Source organism: Phyllostomus hastatus, unplaced genomic scaffold (genome assembly GCF_019186645.2).
Source record: "Phyllostomus hastatus isolate PE091 unplaced genomic scaffold, TTU_PhHast_1.1 phas_contig_30, whole genome shotgun sequence".
NCBI lineage: Eukaryota > Metazoa > Chordata > Mammalia > Chiroptera > Phyllostomidae > Phyllostomus > Phyllostomus hastatus.
In genome coordinates, this window is record NW_025333841.1 from 491916 (window position 1) to 507218 (window position 15303).

Consider the following 15303-nt stretch of genomic DNA (forward strand, 5'->3'; position numbering starts at 1 on the left):
GAGGGGGCACGATTGTGTTGTCTCCAGGGCTCTCTGGAGCCTGTCTGCCCCCTAGGGCTGCACTATCTCCGTTGTCGAAGGGACGAGACTGGGCTCCCCTTTCCCCTTAAAGTCGCCAGATTCCAGGCAGAGCCTCCTTGAGGGCCTATGTGCTGGCAGCGGTGGCTTCCCTCGAAGGCCTGAGCCGGGTTGGGTTTCACGTACTCTCTCATGGTTATCCAGGGCAGATGGAGGCTGGCAGGATGCGACACAGAAATACGCTGCCCTCCCGGACCAGCTCAAGGGGCACGCCAAAAAGCCAAAGACCAGGGAGCAGGGAATGAACGGCTTGCCCCCTGGGCTCGCAGGGATTCCTCCTGCCTTCCCAAGATGCCAGGTTATTTTATTATGACTATACAATCTTTCACATCCAGCAAGAATATCTTGCATTTGGAGCACATCTTTCCCACGTTGGGGTGTTATCTTACAAATCTTTACAGGAAAGAGGTCCGGCCTTCTCCATCTCATTTCGTGTTCCTTGTAGCCAAGAAGCTCTGTCTCACCTCCTACAGGAAGGCCACCAAGATTACCCCTCTACCACACTCCCTTTTCTGGCCCCTTTCAGCAACAACTACTTCGTTTACACTGTTTATAAAACATGCTCTTTTAAAAAGTCCCCATGTTATGAAAAAGGGGGGGGGGAATGACACCAAGGCATATATATTCACTATGTATGCGTTCTGTCTTCTTAATTGGATTTGAAGACCCGAAGTTCTTCCCGCCCCCCTTTTCTCTTCTTGCTTTTCTTTAATCCCCAAGTGCCTTGCATTTGCTCTTCGAACAAAGTTCTGTTTGCGGACGGACTGAACTGCTTACTGACACAAAGATGGGCAGCAAACAGAGGGGCAGGTCAAGGCCCTTCTTTGAGGCTTGGAGGAACCTAGGGCGAGTTCTCTGGACTCCAGGTAAACTCATTTCCCAGCCTTGCGCGTCTTCATTCCTTCCCCTCACCCAACCCCAACGCAAAACCCAGTAACAATCACAATATTGCTGCACTTTCTCACTTTACCCAAAGATCGTGGGTTGTTACCCAGTTTCCCTATGATAAAAGGCGGGATATTTCGAGTCAATAAAACCCTTCAGAGTTTGTGTATAAAATACACCCTCAAGCCATCTCCGTGTTTGCCTGAGGCGAGGGACCCTAGGTTTTCAAATTGTGCGTTACTACTGTGGAACTCCGACCTATCCTCTCTCTCAGCCCTCAGTGGGGAGCAGATCTAGAACCGGCAGCAGCGGCTTCGTTGCAGGCTCCGGATCCGGGAGGTGGCGAGTCCGCCCTCCATCTATTGGATGGTTCCCAGGCCAATTGTTAGAAAGAGGCATATGTTCATCTGGGCTTCTGGAGTGTCTCCGGAGCAGTTGCTCAACAGCCATCCCCTCCCCCATCCGGACCATTGAAGGGCAGAAAAAAGAGCGCCCTCCGCCCCATTTCTGTGCCCACATGCCAGAAAGGGTCTTCCCACTGGTGACTTCCTGTCATCTCTACTGTCCACCTCCCGGGGAGCAGGAAAGAGGGGCTTCAAAGGGCTCGGCTCTGGAGCACAAAAGCCACCCCTTTCTTTTGGGGGGAGATGGGAGAGGAGGTTAGTTGCAGAGGCTGGGAGAGCGCAAAGGAGACATTTGCATTTCTCTGCAAATAAGCCCCGGATCTCTGACTTCCTAGTCAGCTCCAGCCGAGCTCAGAGCTCTCCGCTGAACTCTCCAACTTGGCAACTAGACTTCGAGCTCGCGTAGCAAGTAGAGGACGAGGATGGTCACCGGGCAAGAACTTTCTGTGTGCCCGCGTTAGGCCTGGCATGTTCCCATCCATCATCCCATTTAAGACCCACCTGTGAGGCAGGATTTACCAAAGGTGAAACGCCGTCCCAGAGATTTGTCCAAGTTCACACGGCCAGGAGGTGGGTGTTCGAGTCGGGTTAAGCTGTCTGCAAAGTCCTTACCCTCATCCCTACACTTCGCTGCCTGGGAGGGTAAGGAAGCATCTAGGCTGTGTCCAGAGTACAGGTTCAGGGGTCAATCTGCCTGGGTTTAAATCCCTACTTTGCTGTTTACTAGCTGTGTGATGTTAGGCCACGTGGCTTCATTGTTAGGACCTTAGTTTTCCCATCTGCTAAACGGGGAATAATGGTACCAACTCTGTGGAGTTATTGCAAGGACTGAAGGAAAAAGCGTAGCGTGTTTGGTGCCTGCTGTGTAGTAAGTGGTCAAAAAGTGCTGTTTTTTGCCTTTTGATTCTTCTTCTTTCACCTCCTAGCCCTGCCTTAGCTCGCACACTTCAGATGCAATAATACTTGCTGAATGATTAATACCAAAAAACAAAAAACAAAAACAACAGCCTGAGAGGAGGTGAAAGAGGTCTATAAACTCAGGAAGGGTAGGGAGAGGAAAATGCAGATTTGTTCTCAAAATCCCACCCTCCAGAACCCAGGGGTTTAAGCCACATGACAGGAGTAAATTAGGGACCAGTCCAAGATGATTGCTTTTTTTCCGGACAGCCATAAACGTCCAAAATAGTCTCCAGAAACATATACTCAATATGTGTGTTGAAAAGTTAAAAAGCATAAGTCTTTGTTCAAGAATTTTTGGAGCAGAATTGTTTATAATAGTGAAAAATAGAAAGCAATCTAAAAGCCCATGGTGAGCCCTGGCTGGTGTGGCTCAGTGGATTGAGTGCCGGCCTGTAAACCAAGGGGTTGTCGGTTCAGTTCCCAGTCAGGGCACATGCCTGGGTTGCAGGCTGGGTCCCTAGTTGGGGGGCGCGTGAGAGACAACCAAACGTTGATGTTTCTCTCCCTCTCTTTCTACCTCCCTTCCCCTCTCTAAAAATCAAATAAAACCTTTTAAAAATTATAAAAAACATAAATGTTTATGGTGAGGAAGTGTCCCTTGAGACCTTGACACTTCAAAAACAACAACAACAACAAAACCCCTAAACCAACTGATTTCTAAAACTCATTTATGAGAAAATGTTCACTACAAAATATTAAACTAAAAAAACTCCGGGTACAAAGTTGCATAAATATGATGATGCTAAGTTGCAAAGGGCACAAAGTCTAGAATATTAAATGGTACCTTTCCAGCTCTGTATGAATATGGGTAATGAAGTGATGGTCAGGAAAACACCGGCAACATAGTCTGTGGGGTGGTAGGGTTATGGGTGATTTTTTTTCTCTTTTCTCCATGGCATACAATATTATTCTTACAATTAAATGTAAGTTTATAGTTAATTGCATAAACAGTATGCCCCCACTTTTGTTAAAATTTTATGTGCAAAGAAGAAATATGGGAAGTAAATACACCAAAATGATAACAGTGATTATAATTGAATAGTGAGATTATGGTGCTATTTTTCTTTTCCTCTTCTTTTATTTTTCTGCAACATGATTATATTATTTTCTTACAATTAAAACAGATTCAGATTTGGGAAAGTGGATAATCAGTATGATCCCACTTGTGTTAGAAGTATGTATATAAATTGAAAAAAATGGGAAGAAGATATATGAAAATACTAAGTTTTTATATTAGATGGTAAAGGATTATGGGTAATTTTCCATAATATGATTTTATTACTTTTGTAATTAAAATAAAATGATACCTACAAATGGCATATGCAGTAGGATCCCTCTTATGTGTATATGTATATATCTATATGTGCATGGAATAAATAATAGGCTACTCCAAAACACAGCTGTCTCTGGGAGGTGGGGGTGACTTGTTTTCTCCTTTATACAAGGTTTCTTCATTTTCCAGTTGTTTTTACAGACACCATGTATTTTTTTTAATTATAAAAATGTAAAAATCAGTTCAATAAGGAAGTATTGATGGGAAAAAGAGCATGTCTAGCATTTGCTTTAAAACAATCCGGTGGGGGTAGGGTTAAGTGGGTGGGAATATAGATAAAATGAGATGCATACATGGCCTTCTTCATTGTGTTTACTTGTGTATATGTTTGAAGAGTTCCATAAATATTTTTAAAAGCATTTTCACATACATTATCTCTTTCACTCTTATGCTAACCCTGTGGGGTTATGTCCATTTTATAGAAAACTAGGGTTCAAAGAGGCGAAGTCACTTGTCCTAGGTGACACCATGGCGAGCGAGAGAGTGGGTGACCTGGGCTCCTCACTGCAAGCCCAGGGCTCATCACCATATTCCAGTTGCTTCTTCTTTTTAATAATTAAAAATAGTTAACATTTTGTTTGGTTATAAATGTCATAACTGTTCCCTGCACAGAATTTGGAAATAACAGAAAAGCATGGGGAGGAAAACATAATAATCCAGGCAACCTAATCCGAATTAACTCTTTGGTGTCTGGTCATGCAGACTTGATCTAGGCTGCCTCTTAGTCCAGAGGTAAGGGGCGAGGCAAACGTTTCAGGAAAGAGTGGTGAGTCATTTTAACAGGCTACTGAGCAAAGCTGCAGCTGCTTGGGGGCTCTTTCACGTGTGGGGGCTTGGGAGGAGATGGTGCATCCTTGCCAGCACCCTCCCGTTCTTCCCTGGTGCCCCTTTCAGATACTGCAGTCTGGACCACAGTTCTCTCCCATATCTGTCCTTGCCCCATACAATGCAACTATGTTTGGGGAAGTCCAGATGGCCTTTTCACCTCACTTCATCTGGAGACCCTGCCCGGAAGGCCCCTTGGGATCTTGCAAGTCTGCAACCACACCAAGTGTGGTTGTGCCTCCATTTCCCCATCTGGAAGATGCTAGGGAGAATAGCAGACTGGTGGGCCTCTGCCAGGGAGTGATGAGCTAACGTCTGTAGTGCTTTCCAGCCCCTCGGAGCAAGGTGCGGGAGCCTCCCCAGCTCCTTGCCTGCCAGCCTGAGTGAGCGCCTGGGCCTGGCCACCCAGTGCCCAGGGAGCGGCCACATTCCTCTGCCCCAGGCCAGCGGGCTTGGACAGGCACTAGCTTCTGCTCCTGTGTTAAAAAAGAGGAGGAGGAGGAGGAGGACTGGAAAGGAAAGACGAAGAAGAGAGGGTACAAGATTAGCACTTGGGAAAGGGCCTTGAGAAACAGAAAACTGAGACGAGAACGGGGAGATATCAGGGCATCCTTGGGCACTCCAGTCAGCTTCATAGATTGCGGCCTTGGTTTCCTGTTTACACAAGGGGGTGGGGGAAGTTTGGAAAGGGCCAAGAATTGGGTCCAGTTGAATTGATTCCCTACTTGATTTCCTGTTTTTATACATAATGATAAAACCACATATATACAAACAACTCTGGCCACCCAGCCTTCCACGTGCTTGGAGACAGCCTCCATGGCTTTGCCCACTGCGGCTTTTTGGGGATGGCATTCTAATGTGTGCCACTTCTCTGTGCTCCCTTTGAGCATTCAACTTCACCAGAACCCTAGGAAGTCAACACTGTCAACCGCATTTCAGAGACAAGGACAATGAGGCACAGAGAGGTGAAATAACAAGCCCAAGATCACACAGTTAGTAAGTAGCAGATCCAGGATTCACAGCCAGGTCTGACTCACTCTCGCCAGTAGGCTCCTTGTTCCTCTGTTATCTGTGTCTCCGCTTTTTGTTCTTGTAGAATGGGTGCTCCACCAGACCCGCTGCAGGAAATGGTCAATGTATGTGGCCAGGATGAATGTGTGGCCCAGGCTGAGGGAGAGATGCTAAGTCAGGAGTCCAGTTAGGGGCTGTGGCAGGAATCTCCAGGGATGAGGTACAGGTGGGAGAGGGCTGCAGCCTGGGTATGACAAAGGTGACTCTGAAAAGTGTTACCCAGGGAAGAGCACAGGGTTCAAAGGCAGGGAGGGGGAGAGGTACTAGGGTAGGGGAGAAAGAAGCAGCCAGCCTGGCGAGGCCCTGGGCTGTTCGGGTGTCAGCAGTGAAGCTGGAGGCCTTGGGAAGGTGTGAGGCTTTGTGGGGGAAGAGAAACTCTGCTTTAAGCATGTTTAGTTTAAGCTGTTGGCAGAACATCCAAGTGGAAATAGCTTGCACACAGCCAGGAATATAGGACTGGAAAGAAAGTGTGAGGTTGTGTCAAAAAGAGCAATAGGCAGGATGACTTTTGGCCAAACTGTGGGGAACTTTCCCCTGCCCCTCTCCACCAGCACAGAGAGGGGCTTTCTCCTCAGGGCCCAGGACAGGACACTGGTTTTCCACCACAGCTCTCCCTTTCTGTCCCTCCCCTGGCCCCTCCAGCCCAGCACGGTGATGGACACATGCTTCAAACCCTGAAGGGCAGTGTGAGAGGGTCTCAGTCCATAAATTTGCCCATGCTGGGGAGTGACAAGGGCCTCATCTCACTTTGCTAAATACATTTTGGCTAGGCCTTCAGCACACCAGGCCTCCCTTAGTTTCATTTCTTCTAGATCACAGGCCTTTGGGGTCTTATTTGCTTTCCCTTTTCTGCCATCTGCCATCTTAGGCAAGCGCAGTGTCTCTCAGCTTACTTTGGTCTTAAAAAGGTGAAGCCATTTTAATCGGGGCCTGCTGCAGCGTCAGGCTGAAATTGCTCTCTTTACCCCAATCCTAAGGTCGTGTGGCAGCACCTTGGCCCCCAATCTCACCCTCATGCTGGGAGCATTTCTCCGCACTCACCTCTCTTGGGCTCTGCGGTCCGATCCTCCCAGCTTCCCAATCCCATGGCATCTGAACATTCAAACTAGCACTCATCATCTATCCATGGACCCCAGTATTCCACTAATCAGAGCCCCGGCTGGCATGGATAAGTCTCCCAGCTTGGACCAGCAGCCCCTATTGCCTCTCTTGGCCCTTAACTCTGGGTCTGCAGTCAGCTCACACAAACATGGCTGTGTGAACATGGTTAGGATTTATTTTGCATGTACTGCCTGATGGGCTGAAACTATTTGTCCAGATTCCAGAGACTTGTCCCTCTGGGCCTCAGCTATCACAGCTGGAGAGAGAATGAGGATCTAGAGCACCTCAGGGGTCAGGGGGGCCAGCCATGAAGAGAGGACCACAGGCCAGTTACCCCAGGTTTCTCTCCTGCTTTGACAGGAAGACAATGCTCCTCAGCTAGCACGCACAGTCTCCTCGTGCCAATCTCGAGAAGGCACCTGAGGGCCAATCAGAAACAGGTGCTGCTCCCTCAGGGATTTACACAACCCTCACCCCAGGGCACATGGCTTTGCAAGAGGAACACAGGCTGAATTTCAGCACCCTCCCCCACCCCGTGCTCAGCACACCTGCTGAAGCATACTTGGAGACCCTGCAACGAGATGAGTCTGGATCAACACACACAGGTTAGGTTCCTGCAGTGGCCCTGTACCACTCAGAACACCAGCCACCTAAGGAGAGTTTTATTCCTACTAACTCTGATTAAAAACATCAGTTGTCACATTTTTTTCCTGAGCACTTACTAGGTTACAGACTCCCACTGTCCTCAGTACTCCATACTCGCTCTCTCATCTTTCTCATCTAATCCCCATAAAAACTTGTGTTAAGCCAGTATAGTAAGTCACTTAATGTCATCAATAGGTTCTTGGACTGTAAGCAAAATGATGTATGAGGAAATCCATTTTACCGTAGGCTAATTGATGTAAACAAGAGTTAAGTTTCTATGGCATCTCATCAAGGTTATAACAAATGATGTTGAATGAGATGATGTTATTTGAGGACCTGCTGTACAATTATTACCTCATTCTTCTTTCGCCAATAGGGAAATTGAGGTATACAGATGTTAGACAGCTTGCCAATGATCTACACCCTGTATGTTCTTTAGGCTGAGGATTCAAACCAGGCAGACTGGTCCCCGAGCCTCTGCTAGTGACCAGCCTCCTAAGTAACAATTGCTGGGACCTGCCTCTTATAGTCCAGAAAGGCCTTTCCCGTTCTTGAACAAGATCACTTCTTATATCGCCCCCTGCCCTCATGTGAGATTGTCACTATTATTATCAATCCCATTTTACAGACAAAGGGAGGAAGCTCAGGGGGGTGAGGCAAGGTCACCTTGCTGAGGTCACATAGTTAGCAAGTGAGGACACTGGAATTTGCATACAGTCCTGCCGGATTCTCTTTCCCACTCTCTAGCTACCTTTCCCCTCCAAGGGTCTTGCCTTTCTCAAAGCTCACTGTCCGGGCTGGTGGGGACTGGAGAGATGGCCTCATCTGACCTCTCACTGTTACAGAGGAGGAAGCTAGTACTGTATAGCAATACCTGGTTAGAGTCAGGGGAAAAGAGACAGGCAGACTGAGCAGAAAGAAATGTATTCAATGGGGAGAGAAAGAAAGGACAAATGAGAGCATGAGAAAGAGCGAGAGTGAGAGAAAGAGAGAGAAGGAGAGAGAGAGGGAGAGGGCTAGAGAGAAAGTGGGTGTTCCCAAGAACAAAACAAGGTAAGGAAAAGAAATCAAATGATAAAGAAAAGGGCCCAAAGTGGGACGAAGGCATAAGTGACCAGCCATCTGGAGGCCGCACTAAGGGGTGGAGGTGTGAGTCAGTGACACAGGGGAACTGGACCGACAGGTGGGAGGGCTCAGCACCCGCCTGAAAAGAACGCATAACCCCTACAAGAGACTTCCCTGGGGGGCTTTGGGCTGGGGGAATGGGAGGGACCTGCCCTCCCTTACAGGGCTGGGAAGACCCTCCACAGGCCCAGTGGGGCTTGCCTTTGGAGAACTCCTGAAGGAGGGAGATTCTCACAGCCTCTGCATTTTGCATGCATTTTCTTCAGATCTCGCCCAAGTGTTACCTTTGGAGTTTTGAATATGGATGCTTCCCTACCATGTTTGAATCCCGTGCTTTCTGGCCCGTGCCTTCCCTTGTCTGAGCGGATGGGTAAATACCACTTTTTGCTACTGTCAGCTGGAACACAGCAGGGATAGAGGAAAATGGCTGTCCAGCCAGCTGGAGGTGTTTGGCCTAGTCTGATATCAAGAGCATGAGGATCTGCCATCAGATTGACTGTGGTTCAAGTCCCGAAGCTGCCACTTCCTGGCTGTGTGACCTTGGACACGTGGCTTTTAGCTCATTGGGCCTCAGTTTCCTTCGATGTGAAGTGGGGAAAATGAGAATACTTACCTTATGAGGTTGTGCCAGGGTTGAATGAGATAATGTCTGTGGCCATAAACTCTCAAGTGCTGTACACATGTGAGTAATTACTCTTCTCTGACCCCTGTTCTGTGCTGCTTGGGGGATGGAGTCAGCCTTCCAATCTGAGTCCAGTTCCAAGCCTGACTTCACCTTCTTGGCCCTGTTTTCCTCATTGTCACATATGACTGTGTGGGAAGTCGGGCCTCCCGACCCACTGGGGTGGGCGCACCAGGGCTGGCTGTTATTCCTACACGGTTGTTCCCTCAGGCCACAAATGTGAGATGAGCTCCTGCTTGGCCCTGCTGTAGTCACCAAGACCTCAGATGGGGATAGCAGAGATAGAAGAGCAAACATTAATAAAGTCAAGCGGGAGATAGGAGGAAGTGACTTTTGAGGTAAAGGCCCGCATTCACCAGGTATTGGGAACAGTACGTGCAAAGGCATTGATGGGAACTAGGAGAATAGAACAGGATCAAATTGCTGAGGTCATGGGAGCCAGACTTGGATGCTGCATTATGAAATTCAGCTTTGATATTGTGCTCACTGAAGGTTAAGTGGGCAGATACACATGAAACCTGGTACAGTTTGTTAATTTCTTACCCAGTAAAATACGTTCATTGCCTCGACCTTCTCCATGCACCCTCCACCTCCACCAGTGAGCAATCTAGCTGAGCCCTAAGGTTCCAGGAGAGATTGCAGGCCTCTTCCCCGAACTTGGCACAAATAAGGCACCTGTCCCCTGTCTCCCTTCCTCCGCCAGCTTTCCACGTTTAGTAAATGACACTTCTGCTCACCCAGTTTCTCAGGCCAAAAACCTTGCCTTCATCTTTCTTTTTCTCTCTCATCCTGTGTCCAGCTGATCAGCAAAGTCTGTCAGCTCGCTCTTTAAAATACATCCAGGGTGGAAACCATTTCTTATCACTTCTGCAGCCACCACGCTGGTCCAAGTGACTGTCATCTCTTACCTAGATCACTGTTGCAGCCCTCTGACTGGTCACTTCGCTCCCCTGTGCCCTGTCCTCTACAGTCTGTTCTCCACACAGCAGCAAGAGGGATTTTTTTAAAGTACATTTTATTGATTATTATTACAGCTGTCCCAATTTTTCCCCCTTTGCCTCCCTCCACCTGGTACCCCCCTTCCCTCTGGCAGTCCTTCCCCTGAGTTCATGTCCATGGGTCGTACATATAAGTTCTGTGGCTTCTCCGTTTCCTGCACTATTCTTAACCTCCCTCTGTCTATTTTCTGCCTACCAATTATGCTTCTTATTCCCTGTACCTTTTCCCCCATTCTCCCCCTCCCCCTCCCCGCTGATAACCCTCCATGTGATCTCCATTTCTGTGATCCTGTTCCTGTTCTAGTTGTTTGCTTAGTTTGTTTTTGTTTTTTAGATTCAGTTGTTGATAGCTGTGAATTTATTGTCATTTTACTGTTCATAGTTTTGATCTTCTATTTCTTAGATAAGTCCCTTTAACATTTCATATAATAAAGGCTTGGTGAGGGTGAACTCCTTTAGCTTTACCTTGCCTGGGAAGCACTTTATCTGTCCTTCCATCTTAAATGATAGCTTTGCTGGATAGAGTAATCCTGGTTGTTCTTGTCTTGCTTTTCATCACTTTGAATGCTTCTTGCCAGTCCCTTCTTGCACACAAAGTTTCTTTTGAGAAATCAGCTGACAATCTTATGGGAAGTCGTTTGTACATAACTCTCTGCTTTTTCCTTGCTGCTTTTAAGATTCTATCTTTACCTTTAATCTTTGACATTTTACTTATGATGTGTCTTGGTGAGGTCCTCTTTAGGTACAACTTGTTTGGGACTTTTTGTGCTTCCTGGACTTGTATGTCTACTTCCTTAGCCAAATTGGGGAAGTTTTCTTCCATTATTTTTTCAAATAAGATTTCAATTTCTTGCTCTTCCTTTTGTCCTTCTGGCATCCCTATGATTCACATGTTGGCCCTTTTGGAGATGTCCCAGAGTCTTCTTAAACTCTCTTCATTTTTTGAATTCTTATTTCCTTATTCTGTTCTGGTGGATTGTTTATTTCTCCCTTATGTTCCAAATCATTGATTTGAACCCTGGCTTCCTTCCCTTCACTGTTGGTTCCCTGTGGATTTTTCTTTATTTCATTTAGCGTAGCCTTCGTTTCTTCCTTTATGTTGTTGCTGCACTCAGTGAGATCTCTAAGCAACCTTATCACCAGTGTTCTGAACTCTGCATCTGATAGATTGGCTATCTCCATTTTGCTTAGTCTTTTTCTGGGGTTTTATTCTGTTCTTTCATTTGGGCCATCTTTCTTTGTCTCCTCAATTTGGCAGCCTCCCTGTGTTTGTTTCTGTGTGTGAGGTAGAGCTGCTTTGATTCCCTGTCTGAGCTCACCTTTTAAGTTGTATGGGGTAGAGCCTTAGGTATTAGCCATGGTGAGGCAATATGAGGTAGGGGTTGGAGAGGGGACAATACCACTGAGGCTTGCTTGGCACTTGCCCTGTTTCCAGTCATGTTACCCCCTTCCCATACTGGCATCCCTGTAGTTGCTGCCCCAGTGGTGGTTCCCAGGGTGGGTGGGTTTGTGTTCATTCTAGGACTGTACAGGCCCTTTAAATGGCCTTTCCCAAGAGACCAGAAGTTTTTTTCTGCTGCCCTAACCCCCACTGGTTTTTATAGCCAGAAGGTATGAGGCTTTATTTCCCAGCACTGGAACCCTGGGCTGCTCTGCTTGGCCTGGGGCTGGGATTGCTCATCCCCAAGGTATTCCTCGTGATTTTTATCCACCACATGTGAAATGTCGGGCTGCCTCGCTGCCATTACCTCGCCAGTGCCATGCTGCATCTTCTCTTCCCTGGCTCCGCATCCCCATCCCTCCTACCCATCTGAATGAATATGGCTTCTTCAAACCCTTGGTTGTCAGACTTCCATACGGTTCAATTTTCTGGCATTTTTGGATGTTTTTTGTTTTGAGGTTAGTCGTGATCTTTCTTATGGTTGTGCAAAGAGGTGAAGTGTGTCTACCTATACCTCCATCTTGACCGGAATTCAGCAAGAGGGATCTTGACCTTCTCTGCTCAGGAGCCTCAATGGCTGTCCATCCCACTCAAAGCAGAGGTCAAAGTCCCATAGGACATGGGCCCTCCTACTTCTCCACATTCTTTTCTTACCCCTTTCCCCTTCATTCCTTCAGCTTCAGGCACAGGAGCCCTGCTGTTTGTTGGATGTGACAAGGTGGTTCCTGTCTGTGGCTCTTTGCATTTGCTGTTCCCTCTGCCTGTAACTCCTTCCTGAATAGTCACATGATTTACCATGCCACTGCATTCAGGTCTTTGCTCAATGTTACCTCCTTAAATGGGCCTTCCCGGAGCACCTTACCTAAAGTAGCAGCCCTATCACTCTCAGCATCTACCTGGCTTGATTTTTCTGCACAGCACTGATCACCACTTGCCGTAATATATTATCTGTCTCTACAGCTGGAATGCACACTCTGTGAGTGTAGGGATTTTTCTACTTTATTTCTGTATCCCTCATGATGAGTACACTGCCTTTCACATAGCAGGTCGCCAGTAAATATCTCCTGAATGAAGGAATGGCTGAGCCAGAAAGTCTGGCTTCTGGATGTGGGAGAGAGAAGTTTCAGGAGAGTCAGAGGTGAGGTGGGGAAGAGAATAGACAAGTGGGCTTAGGAGTGGAATGTGTAACAGATTCTGCAGCATATTCCTCAGAGGAGAAAAAGATATGAGTAGTGAAAACCAGATGGAGGGTGGTAGGGGTGAGCCCAGTAATTCATGGACAGAGTGAGTAGGATTGGAAGGATGGTAGTTTTCCCTCCCTCCAGCCTTCTGGGCTGGTAACCCCTGATCATGCCTCGGAGCTGACAGCAACTTTGGAGGAGGCAGCCCAGCCTGGCAGCATAACTGCAGGGCACAGTGGTGCCACCAACCTGGCAGAGGAGCAAGCCAAAGAGGACTGAAGTAGGCCTTGAGAAATGGTCGGTGCTCCTGCCCCACACCACCATGGTCTACAGCTGTGATTTTAGTGGTTTCTTTTCTGTTTCTCTCCACTCACATACACATGTAACATTATTCCCACTCCCCAGTTCCACCTCATTCTCATTTTTATTCTGCTTTCATCTCTGTTTATAACTAGTGCAAACCCACGTTGTCCATGCCATGCACAGTGTGCTTCCCCACAGCACATGTCAAAAGGCATTTAAGTGACTTTGGAGGGAGATATACTGGACTTAGCCTGGGCCCCTGGGAAAACCAGGAGGAGCTTCTGGTCACTGCTTTTCCTTTAGTTCCTCACAACATTGACTGAGGCCCTGCCTGGTGTGGTCAGGAGTGTTGACAGGAAGAGGTGGGAAAGGTCTCAAGTATCTTAGATATAAGTAATAATTTACTATTAAGCATATAATAACATGTCCAACGTTACTAATAAAATTAGAGACAAAAAATTCAAAGAAAGAGCTATATTTACCTCTTATATGAGTCAAGATGAAGTTCCAGGGAGGGGTAGGAGCAGCCACAGTCACCCAGTGTTAGTGGGGCTGTGACTGGGATGACACTCTGGGGATCAAAATCTTTCATCAGTTTTGTTTGTTTTTAATGCACATGCTCTTTGATCCAGCAGTTCCACTTCAACAAATTATCATAAGGAGATAACACAACAAATGTGTAAGGGTTTAAGTAAGAGGATGTTAGTTGTAATGATTTTTTGAGGCAAAGTTCACATAACATAAAATTAACCATTTTCAAGTAAACAAATCAGTGGCATTTGGTCCATTCACAATGTAGTGTGACCACCACCTCTACCTAGTCTGAAAACAGTTGCATTATCTCAAAATAAAATCTGTACCAACTGAATAGTCACTCCTCATTTTCCCCTCTGCCCAGGCCCTGGCAACCACCACTCTGCTTTCCGTCTTAATGATTTTATGGTTTTGTTTATTCTGAATGTTTCATATAAATGGAATCATACACTAGGTGACTTTTGGTGCCTGGCTTCTTTCACCTAGCGTGACATTTCTGAGAACTGTAACAGGTATCAGAACTTCACTATTTTTTAAGGCTGAATAATATATTCCATTGTATGCATATACCACAAGTTGTTTATCCATTCATCCATTAATGGACATCTGAGTTGTTTCCACCTTTTGGCCATTGTGAATAGGGCTACTATGAACATTCATGTACACCTATTTGAACAACTGTTTTCAATTCCTTTTTAAAAAGATTTTTGTTTATTGACTTCAGAGAGAGAGAGAGAAACATCTATTTGTTGTTCACTTAGTTATGTCTTCATTGGTTAATTCTTGTATGTGTCTTGACCAGGGATAGAACCTGCAACATTGATGTATTGGGACAATGCTCTAACTAACTGAGCTACCCGGCCAGGGCCTTGTTTTTAATTCCTTTGGGGTATATACTTAGGACTGGAATTGGTGGGTCGTATGGTAATTCTACAGTTAGCTTGTTGAGGAGCAGCCACATTGTTTTCTGCAATGGCTGTATCATTTAACATTCCCACCAGCAATGTATGAGGGTTTCAGTATCTCCCCCTCCTTGTAGACTCTTGTTGTTTTCTGATTATTGTTATTATGATTATTGCCATCCAAATAGGAATAAACTGGCAACTCATTGTGCCTTTGATTCGAATTTCCCTAATGACTAATGATGTTGACCATCTTTTCATGAGCTTGTTGTCTTTTTCTATACCTTCTGTGGAGAACTGTTTAATCGACTTCTTTGCCCATTTTAAAACAGGGTTGTGTATTTCTTGTTGAAAAAATATATGTACACACACATACTCTGGCTACTAGATGTTTCTTACACACATGCTTTGCAAGTATTTTCACCCATTCTGTGGGTTGTCTTCTCACTTTCTTGATAATGTGCTTTGCAGCATTAAAGTTTTTAATTTTGGTGAAGTCCAATTTATCTATTTTTCCTTTTGGTGCTTCTGCATTTGGTGTTATATCTAAGCATCCGTTACCAAACCCAAGGTCAAGAAGATTTACCCCTATGTTTTCTTCCAGGAGTGTTATGGTTTCAGCTCTTACCTTTAGGTATATGATCCATTTTGTGTTGATTGTTGTATATGGTATGAAGAAGGGGTCCAGCTTTATTCCTTTGCACGTGGAAATCCGGTTGCCACCGTACCCTTTGTTGAAGAGACTATTCTTTATCCATTAAACGGACTTGGCACCTTTGTTCGAAATCAATAGGCCACAGATATATGGGTTTATTTCTGGGCTCTCATTTCCATT